This window comes from Anomaloglossus baeobatrachus, chromosome 5 (genome assembly GCF_048569485.1).
Source record: "Anomaloglossus baeobatrachus isolate aAnoBae1 chromosome 5, aAnoBae1.hap1, whole genome shotgun sequence".
Taxonomy (NCBI): Eukaryota; Metazoa; Chordata; class Amphibia; order Anura; family Aromobatidae; genus Anomaloglossus; species Anomaloglossus baeobatrachus.
The window spans coordinates 567,397,908-567,409,264 of record NC_134357.1 but is presented as its reverse complement, the minus strand read 5'-3'; the positions used below and the strand labels follow the sequence as shown (position 1 = coordinate 567,409,264).

The window sequence follows — 11,357 nt, the reverse complement described above, 5'->3', positions numbered from 1 at the left end:
CCGTACACCTCGTACACACCTGGCTCTGCTTCATACACCTTGTACACACACGGCTCCGCTCCGTACACCTCGTACACACCTGGCTCTGCTTCATACACCTTGTACACACACTGCTCCGCTCCGTACACCTCGTACACACTCGGCTCTGCTACATCCACACTGTAAACCCCTCCTGACCCCACACATAACCTTCCCCTCATCCAGCACCATGACATCCAGCACAGCAGAGTCCTGCATACACTGAGGCGCTGATCATGTGACCCCTGACTCCTCCCCTCCATGTGACATCATCACAGGTCCTGGAAGCACAGAGCAGCCATATATCTAGTGTGCGGCTCTGCAGGTGGAGGTAGGTGGGAATTATTCTCTATTAGGATTATTTTTGCTTCCCTCTATAGCGCCACCATACTCTGCAGTGCTGTACAGGCTTCTGATTGTGTACAGCCCTTTTTCTTGTATGTAGATACAGGAGCACACTCACACTCTGATTTCATGGCTGTTTTGATCATTTTTGGGTTGTTATTGAGTTTTCTAATAGAGTTATTATTATGTATCAGCCTTCAGCTCAATCTGATGTGATGGTGACTTGATGCATGAACGTTCTGTAGGAAGATTGAACTTGTGCAGCCTAGATAGGTCCGCCAGGGTCTAATCCACATAGATTGGTCTCCCAGGGTCTACTTTGCCTAGATAGGGTCCACCAGGGTCTTCTCCACCCGGATGGGCTCGTCAAGGTCTTCTCCAGCCCAGATGGGTCTGCCAGGGTCTTCTCCGCCCAGAAGGGTCTGCCAGGGTATTCTCCGCCGAGATGGGTCCGCAAGGGTCTTCTCCGTGCAGATGGGTCCGCCAGGGACTTCTCCGCCCAGATGGGTCCGCCAGGGTCTTCTCCGCCCAGATGGGTCCGCCAGGGTCTTCTCCGCCCAGATGGGTCTGCCAGGGTCTTCCTCGCCCAGATGGGTCCGCCAGGGTCTTCTCCGCCCAGATGGGTCCGCCAGGGTCTTCTCCGTCCAAATAGGTCCACCAGAGTGACAGTGAGATTAATCTGGTTAACAGCCATGGGCAGATCTACGATCCACCCCCAGCTTTTAGAGGCATATGTCGGCTGATCAGATCATCCAACGTGCAGGAAAAGATACGGGGTCGGTTTGTGAGGCTGCAGGAAAGCAAGGGATACAACCTAGGACATACCAGTATGTGCAAGGTTGGGAAGGGGTTAATGTCAGTACTGCTGGCAACAAAAGTGAGTACACACCTAAGTGAAAATGGCCAAATTGTGCCTAAAGCATCAAGATTTTGTTTGGTCACCATTATTTTGAGCACTGCCTTCACTCTCTTGTTGTCAAGCGCGGACAAGGGGATGCCCAGCGCATGGCCCACACAGAGGTTAGAAGAGGGATGGAAAGGGGCTAAGAAGACAATCACGTTAGGGAAAGGAGAGACTGGTCGCTTCCTGATACTAATCTGTGTCTGCTCCCTGAGCTCTTTAATATCCCAATGCGGGTCCTTCCCCTGCTGCCGTTACATGCCTACTCTCTAGCTGTCCCTCCACTCACTCTGGCTAGTGAAAAGGCTGGTAAGTGCACTAGACTTCACCACTGTGGTAATAAGACAGAGGAGAAGGAAGACAGACAGGGGAACATAGGCAAAAATGAAACACCAATTCCAATGCTGCAGCCAAGCACCAGAGCTGCAAGTGGCACGATCTCAGCAACTCCAAAGGCTTCCTCTTTCCCCATTGGTCAGTTCAGAATGAAATCTATAACCAGCATCAGGTGATGGAACATGTGACTATTTAAAGGGAAGGGAAGTGGTCACAAACCGGCTGCACCTGAGATAGAACTAACAAGGAACTACCAGTAAAGAAAGGGTCCTCAACCCTTTCTGCACCTAAACAAAGCAAATACTGTACATTTAAAACCCAAAATTTCACAAGGCAATGACATTGTCTTTGTTCTCACTTAGTTGCCACCACACGTTTGACACCATTAGAACCAAATAAGTTTATCTCGATCTCATCAGACCACAGGACGGTTCCAGTAGTCCATGTCCTTAGTCTGCTTGTCTTCAGAAAGCTGTTTGCAGGTTTTTATTATGCATCATCTTTAGAAGAGGCATACAAAATGCACAGAACTTGGGGATTGTAACTTGCTTGATGGAATACCATAATCATAGTGAAGATGAACTTCAAGTCAAAGCGTAATTGATTTCACTTCTTTGCTTTGTCAAGAGTCAGATGGGTAAACTATGTTCTATGGAAGAATTTGTATATAGTCAAGTCTCTATAAAATCATACCTTTATTGATCAACTAGCTGTAGCACCCAGCATTGCCCGGAATAGTAACTGTCTCTCTGTTTCTCTCCCAGTCTCTGTCTGTCTCCCTCTCTGTCTGTGTCTGTATCTCTGTGTCTATCTCTTTTTTGTCTCTATCTCTTTTTCTGTCTCTTTCCCTGTCTGTCTGTCTTTGTCTGTCTCTTTGCAAAACAAGAATGCTGCGGAGACACCATCACATGTTTCTCAACGCTGGCAGGAAACTTTTTCCTTGCGGCAACACTTTGCTGCTCCATGTCATCCAAATACTTGTCAAAGTTAAATTCCTCATCTGATGAGGATGAAGATATGGCAGCAGTAGCACTGTCAGGCCCCAAGTCCTCTTGCGCCTGGCAGTCCTGTAGCTGCTCATCCTAACTGCTATCTCACTCAAAGCTTCTTTTCCTTTAGTAAGCTGTTGATCATCAAACAGTATACGATGACTTGGGTCCACATAAACGGCTGCCAGAAGAATTTTAGTTTCCAATAGCTGTGTCTCTCTCCGTTTCATTGAAGCAGAAATGCCATCTGCGATTAAACATCCTCTTTGGGACAGGCAAAATAGCAAGTTCTTCCACTCCCTTATAAAAATGCCAGGAGTTAAATCCTCAGCTTGTAATTTTTTAGTCATGGTAAATGGGTGATTAAGCAATTCCTTCAATTCAGCCACCTGTGTCCATTGACCTTCATTTAAGGTTACTTGAGGGTTCACCATATCTATAAGAAACGATTTTAGTTCAAGCAATCCCTCAGTCATTAAAAAAGTGCTGCCTCACCGAGTGGCTTGATCAACAATTGCCCCTTTCCCAGCACGTCTCTTCAAGATGGAATCAATTTTAGGGGTTCTGGCGGCAATAACCAACTTCCTCACTTTTCCAATCAGATTTCCAGCATGTCCGCCCAGTTCACACATCCGGCTTTTCGCCGGTTTGGCGGATGTGGCGCACGCCAGTACAGTACGATACAGTACAGTGGCAGCGCCACAACTTCCGGGTCACATGCTCCGGGCACATGAAAGCATGTGACCGGCGTTTGTCGCGCTGCCACTGTACTGTATACACTGTACTGGAGTGTGCCGTATCCGCCAAATCGGCGGAAAGATGGATGTGTGAAACCGGGGTCCCTCTTGCAGACTATCTCTTATTGCCAGCTGCAGCGTGTGCACAACACAGCGCATGTGATGAATATGAAAGTGTTTTGAAGCAGCTTCAACAAGATCATCTAATCCAAAAGTATCATTTTGCTGTTCTTCTGTTGCAATATCTGTTTGTTCCTCAGTTACATGAGCAGCACTGTGGCTCCATCTCAAACATACTGAATCCTAAATTTTCTTCTAGCTGTTGTTCATTACTCTCAATCATCAGTTTAATTGTACTTCTGTTTGAAGTATTGTTCGTTATAATTGCAAGAACCTGTTCTTTTTTGAGTTCCTAATCTTGCAGAACTTTTTCCCCTAAGGCCTGGAGAAACTGGCTGATGTGATGAGCTTTACTATCTTTTACTGCCAGTGTCTTACTAACAATTTCTTTCTTGTCGCAAACATATCAAACATTGATAGCAAAATAATTATAATCAAAAACCGTTTATAGGTTTTTGATTATAATAGACATTGCTAGCAATAATACAACTCTGTAACATGTGATAAGAATCTGCAAATCAAACACAAAATCAATGCATTACGCGCATAAATAACACCATGTTCAGTGGCATTTTTCTTTTCTTAAACTGAGAGACTCCAAAAAAAACCCAATGATCCTTGTAGAGAAAAATGTGCTCTTTCTAATGATATCAGAATTAATATATTTTAGGGGTACCCTTTTTGGGAAATTTGACCTAAAAATAGGTAAATTTTGGGTTTTTTTAAGTTTTTCATCATATGTGGGTGTGAATATTTCCACAAATACATATGCTTTGACCGTGATATTGCAGCAATGCAAAGTCATGTAGATGTTTGGTGTACAGGGCAAAGCACCAGTTACTATTGGTTTTTGGTCTTGAGTTATATATGGGCAAAGTTAGGCATAAATTTTATGTGAGGCGTTTTACAAGCTACTTTGACACAAAATTGCAGCCGAAATATAGTTTTGTCATAGCCGGTAATAATTTTATCGTGTTTAGCAGCAAAAGTTGAGCTAGTATGCCAAATTTCAGCATCATAGCCAGTATAGAACTCTAATGGCTATGTGCCAAAGTTTGCAAAATCCTCTTAGCTGAAGCCGCAGCCTTGGGGGGGGGGGGGGCCTCCAGTGAAAGGTCAACAGTGCCCAATGTATTTGAGATCTGGCCCTAAAAATGTACAGAACCTCTTTTCAAACATACATGTACATCCTTATAAATTTTCAACAAAATCGGAGAAGGTTGAGTGGGGACGATTTTTAAAGCTGGTCCCCTTGACATGGAATGACCCAATTTCATTAAGAATAGGACCCTGATACAATATAAGGATGTATCTTTGTACAATTTTTTTATATCATTAGCACTTCCTACAGTAGACAGTATAATGGTCACACCAATTTTATCTTCAAATTTTTGTCTATTGTTATTACTCATTTTCGTGGGGTTTTTTGTACTTTTGTTAATGCTTACTGCCTATTTTATTGTAACCTCTCTGATGCAGCCTTTCAGTGGTGAGATTCACCTTTATCTGAAACGATGCCTTGGTAGAGCTATTGCGGCGAATTCTGAAGAACTCACCATAAGGTATATATTTTATTGTATGTATTGGATGATTACTTTTAGCATGCAAAATTGTATTCCCACTTACTGGTTTGCTGTAAGTTAGATAATGTATTTTTTTTTTTTAGTTTCCGCCTCTCCCGACAATTGCAAATCCAAAAAATTGATAGTGGTGTGGGGTTCAATCACAATATGTAACTTTCAAAGCAAGATTGTTACAATCAGTGTACTCGATAAGTTCTGAGGCTGTGGTGATGTCCCCAACCAAATAAGGAGGACGTCGTCCACATATCTACCGTACCACACTATATGTCTCCTGAAGGGATATCTCAAAAAAATATCCCATTCCTCCCATCAGGAGACATACAGTATGGCGAGAGATGGAGGGAAGTAAGAGCCCATAGGACAGCCTTTAACTTTTGAATTTCAAAAGAAAATCAATAGCTCTAATAATCATTTCTTTAGTTTCATTACTATATGCACTATAAGTGTTAATGTGATAATTAACACTTTCTCAAGCCAAAGGGTGAGGGATACATGAATAAAGATTTTCTATATCGCAGGATATAAACCGATAATGATCCAGCCATTCTATATTTTTCATGCACTGTATGACTGTCGATGTCTCTTTAAGATATCCTGGTGTCCTAGGTAATAACAACTGTAGATGGAAATCAACCCATTTGCTAAGATTTTCATTCAAGGAATTAATGCTGGAATAAATGGGCCGCAAAGGAGGTGGAAAAACTAATTTGTGTGTTTTTGGGAGTTCATGGAATATGGACATTATGGGATTTTCAGGTATAATAGATTTTTTATTTGTTTCATCAAAGACTTCCATTGCAAATCCTTCATCTATTAAAGGGAACCAATCACCAGGATTTTCATATATAAGCTAAAGCCAGTGCTATACTGGCACTATCAGGCTGATTCTCTACATACCTTTAGTGGTCAGCTCGGATGTTTAGGTTTTCAAATCCAAGAAAGTAAAGTTTATAAAATCAGCAGCTTCTTGAGTGACAGCAGCTGAGGATCAGATAATATCTGGGGGAGGTATTCATACTTATCCCCTCCCCCTGTTAGCGTTAGCATAAGTATTATACAATTGATGTAACATTTCACTTCCAGGACCTGTGCTGAGGTCATACCCATGTGACCAGAAGGGGCGGGGCCTCAGCCAACAAAGCTGATATCAGGAAGCAACATTTTCCTATTGGTTGAGTTCCTGCCCCTTCTAGTCACATAGGTATAACTTAACCACAGTTCCTGGAACAGAAAAGTTACATTGATTTCCGGGAGCTAAATCATATTACAGTTTGTGATCCATTTCCCATGCCTCTTATTCTGAACCTGATTTCTGGTGCTAAGTGGTTCTCTAAGCTCGATCTCAGGAGGCCTATAATCTCATCAGGGTCCGTCAGGGGGATTGAGTGGAAAACTAAGTTTAATACACCGGATGGTCACTATGAAAATCTGGTAATGCCACTTGGACTAACCAATGCGCCTGCTGTATTCCACCATTTTATTAATGATGTGTTTGCTCAACTATTGGATAGATTTGTTGTTATTTAACTGGATGACATCCATATTTACTCACAAAATCTTGAGTCTTTCAATGAACATGTCAAACAAGTGTTACAAGTACTTAGGGCAAACAAGCTTTAGGCTAAACTTGAAAAATGTGTCTTTACGGTGCAGGAATTACCTTTTTTGGGGTATATAATTTCTGCATCTGTGTTCAAATTGGATCCCTTGAAGGGGCAGGCTGTTTTGAATTGGGACAGTCCAGAGAATCCTAAGGCACTACAGCGGTTCTTAGGATTTGCTAACTATTACTATTAAAAATTTCTCTGCCATTGCCAGACCTCTGACCGACATGACTAAGAAAGGGACGGACGTCTCTGACTGGTCTCAGAGTGCATTACGCGCCTTTGAGTGTCTTAAATAGTGTTTTACGTCAGTACCAATACTTGTGCAGCCCGATGTGTCTTGTCCATTTACTGTAGAGGTGGACGCATCTGAGGTAGGGGTAGGGGCTGTGTTATTGCAAGGTCTGTCATTGAGTAAACTTCGCCCTTGTGCCTTCTTTTCCAGGAAGTTGTCACTTGCCTAACGAAATTATGACATAGATAACAGGGAATTACTTGCCATCAAGTTGGCATTTGAGGAATGGTGGCACTTTCTGGAGAGGGCCACGCATCCTATTACTGTGATCACAAGACTCTCCTGTATCTTTAGACCGCTAAGCACCTTTCCCCGAGGCAAGCTCGGTGGTTCTTCATTTTTACCAGGTTCAATTTCTTTGTCACTTAAGGCACTGTCAGGTGCCTTGTCCAGGTGCTTTCCTGGGGGGGAAACCTCAGTAGGAACCGGTGCCCATCCTGAAGAAAGGGGTAGTTGTATCAGCACTCAGTACTGAGGTGGAGTCTGAGATTGCTGATGCCCAGGATAAGGCACCAGCTGGTGTTCCAGCAAACAAGTAATTTGTTTCCCTGAACCTTCGGCTTAAGGTTTTGGGTGAGCACCACGATTCTGTTCTAGCTGGTCATCCTGGGGTGAAAAGCACATTAGACCTCCTACTGGTGGCCCAGGATCTACAGGGATGTGGCCTCCTATGTATCCATGTGTAACTGTCTGTGCACGGTCCAAACCTTCGCACTCCCATCTGTCTGGGTGTTTGCTACCTTTAGGGGTGCCTAGCAAACCCTGAACAGATATATCCATGGTGTTCACTATGGATCTGCCCCCCCCCTCTGCTGGCAACATTGTTATTTTAGTGGTGGTTGACAGGTTCTCTAAAATGACCCACTTTCTTGCCCTGCCATCTCTGCCTAATGCTAAAATGCTAGCCCAGGTTATCATTCGTGAGAGAGTCAGACTCCATAGCGTTCCATCTGACATGTAACTGATCGGGGTACCCAGTTCATTGCAAGATTTTGGAAAGCATTCTGCTCCCGGTTGGGGATAAAATTATCACACTACTCAGCTTTCCATCTACAATCCAATTGTCAGATGGATTGTAGGGATTGACGGAACACTATTTATGCTGCTTTGTATCTGATAATTGGGAGGAGTGGTCAGCGTTCCTTCCCCTGGTGGAATTTGCTATTAACAACCACCATCATGAGTCCTCTGGGGTATCGTCCTTCTTTTGTGTCTATGGTCAACATGCTCCGTTTTGTACATTTGTGTGAGGGTTATGCATCCTGGAGGAGGACCAGGCAGGTTCCATTTTATCATCTACATGGTGTAAGGTTCAACAGCAGTTAAGTAGCATGAGCACTAGATATAAGCCGGTGGCTGACTGTGGCCATGTGCCTGGTCCAGATCTGTGTGTGAGTAATTGGGTGTGGTTGTCCACAAAACACATTAAACTGAAGGTACCTTCTCTTAAGTTGGGTCCTCGTTTTATTGTTTCTTTGAAAATCTCGGCTGTCATCAATCCGCTGGTGTATCGGTTGGCATTACCAGTGGTATACAAGATCCACAATGTATTCCACAAGTCTACTCCCCCTGTTTTGGTTGACGATGCACTGGAGTTTGAGGTAGCTAAAATTATTGATTCTCAAGTTGCGCGCCGTTCCCTCCAGTATCTGGTGCACTGGTGGGGTTATAGTCTTGAGGAGAGAACTTGGGTGCCAGCATCAGACATCCATTCGGATCGCCTGGTCAGGGGCTTCCATTGCAGACATCCAAAGAGACCTAGGTGTGTGAGGCTTGATTGGACTGAGGCCCCTCGTAGAAGGAGGGGCACTGTCATGTGATGTCCAGGTCTTGACGCATTAGGTGTCATGGTAGCATTGGGCTCTGTTCACACTGCAGTGTTTGACAAGCAACCTGATGTCTCCTAGTTGTTCAGCCAGAACTGGGCGTCGGCTGTTTAATGGGCACTGTTTTTCAGGCCGACAGGAGTTAATGCATGGGGAACTCTGCTAGGAATACAGGTTGCCAATCAAGGTCATCTACTTCCTATATAAGATCCTGGATCTCACTACTCAGTGCGAATTATAGCTGCTAGCTTTTGCTCCAAGTGATACCTGTTCATGGTGATCTTTGTTGTGATATTGAGTGGTGTGAACGATCTCCTGTTGTGCGTTACTACATTCCCTTTTTATTTGCTTCCCTCTACATTTATTGTGTCTCCAGTGTGTTTTGAGTGCAGTGTGTACGAGTTTCCGTTCTTCCTCGTCCATGTCGTTTTGTAGGGGTTGGTTTCTGGGTATCAGTGCTTGGTAGGAGACAGGGCCATGTTGGAGGCTCGACCTTGGCTACCATCAAGCTTACCGTCGTGATAAGGGACAGTGCAAGGTACCAAGTCTGAGGATCAGCCTAGGGGCCCCTAGCCTGTCATTACATACCCTGTGACAGGTATCATAGAATGGTAAAGGGACCTCAAGGGCCATCGGGTTCAACCCCCCTGCGAGTGCAGGTTTTCTTAAATAATCCCAGCTATATGTTTATCCAGCTTCTGCTTGAAGGTTTCTTTGATGGAGAGCTCGTTAACTCCCATTGCTGCCTGTTCCACTCTTTGACGCCCTCACTGTCAAAAAGATTTTCCTAATGTCTAAACTGAATCTCCTTCCGTTTAGTATCATCCCATTGCTTCTTGTACTTCCTTGTCCTAATGAGAATAGGGTAGTTCTCTCTGCTCTGTGATTACCTTTCACATATTAGTAGTCTCCTCTCAGCCTTCTCTTTTGCAAACTAAACATTCCTAGTTTTTATAGCTGGTCTTCATAGGACATGGTTTGCAGATTTTCTACCATCTTGGTTGCTCTTCTCTGGACTTGCACCAATATATTGATGTCTTTCTTGAATTGGGGCGCTCAGAACTCAGAACCAGGTGTGGTCTGACCAGGGCAGAGTATAGGGGAATAATGACCTCTCTTGATCTAGATTCAATGCTTGTCTTGATACATCCCAGAATTTTGTTGTTATTCTCTGTCTGATCTCTAGATGTATGAAGCGATCAACCACATTATTGCTTTATTGCTAATTTGTATGACTTTACATCGGCTTATCTTTTTCCCCATTCAGGTCCCTACAAAATCAGATCCTTTATATAAGAGAATTTTCTTTCTTGACTCATTAAGGATGGATAGGGACAGGGACAAGATGACGGAGAGGATATTACACATCACCCTAGAGATCATCTACCGGCTTACTGGAGAGGTGAGAGATTCTGATGACGTCACATTACATCATTCTTATCTATGGGAATAACAGATGGACAGAACTGGAGAGGTGAGGACTCTGGAAATGTCTGGAGTGAGATTTCTTACTGTGTCTCTCCATAACCAGGATTACACAGTAGTGAAGAAGACCTCTAGTGAGCGCTGTCAGGCCCCTGTGTCTGAGGAATGGGGAAGACCCCTGAGCCCAATCACGGGGCCTCCACCTCACCCCCCGATACATGAGGACATCAATGACCAGAAGATCCTAGAACTCACCTACAAGATGATTGAGCTGCTGACTGGAGAGGTGACACTGCTGGGAATGCTGGGACATTATACAGTAACGCTATGAAGGGATCGGGGGATGACGGTATCATTGTATTTGTCAGATTCCTATAAGGTGTCAGGACGTCACCGTCTATTTCTCCATGGAGGAGTGGGAGTATGTAAAAGGACAAAAAGATCTGTACAAGGACATCATGATGGACGTTTCCCAGCCCCTCACATCACCAGGTAATAGACAGGACTAAATACACACGGCCTATAATTATCTGTATGTAAGGAATGAATTCAGTCCCTGTATGTGTTTCCTCCAGTTCTATCCAGTAAGAGGACAACACCAGAGAGATTTCCCTGTCCTCTTCTCCCACAGGACTGTGAACAAGAAGATCCCGAGGTTCCTCAGGATCATGAGGTAGATGCAGAGTTCTTGTTTTATCCTCCAGTATTATATGGTTTATAGTGGTGTAATGAGAGCGGTGGAGATGGCAGGATTAGAGCTGATCATAGATGGGACTTCTCCATCTGTCTGTGACTTTTACAATATTTGTTTCAGGGTGAAGATCTGATCCATATTAATACTACAGAGACATATGTGAGGGGTGATGAGCAGTGTAAAGAGGAGATTCCCACATATGACTATCCAGGTGAGTAGTGACCACTAACTGCACGGAAGTCAAAGATTCATCCCATGGGAATATATATGCCATGTTATCACTAATTCTTAACCATTAAATAAACGCCATGTGAGATGTCTCTAAAAAGCACAATCAAAAGCACAAGTCAGTGTTTATGGTGGCAATTTTCATTACAATCTAGAGTTAATGCACAGCGCTTAGATGAATTGTAAAACATTGCAAAGTGTTACCTTGCCAAGAAAATTAACTTAATCACAAAAACCTAATTTCCATTAATTTTTT

The 11,357-nt window shown here is 43.7% G+C and overlaps 1 pseudogene; it reads left to right on the top strand.

Annotated features, from left to right (window-relative positions):
• Window positions 1-301: 301 nt before the first annotated feature.
• LOC142312399 (uncharacterized) overlaps window positions 302-11,357 on the top strand; it is a 32,555-nt pseudogene continuing 21,499 nt past the window's right edge.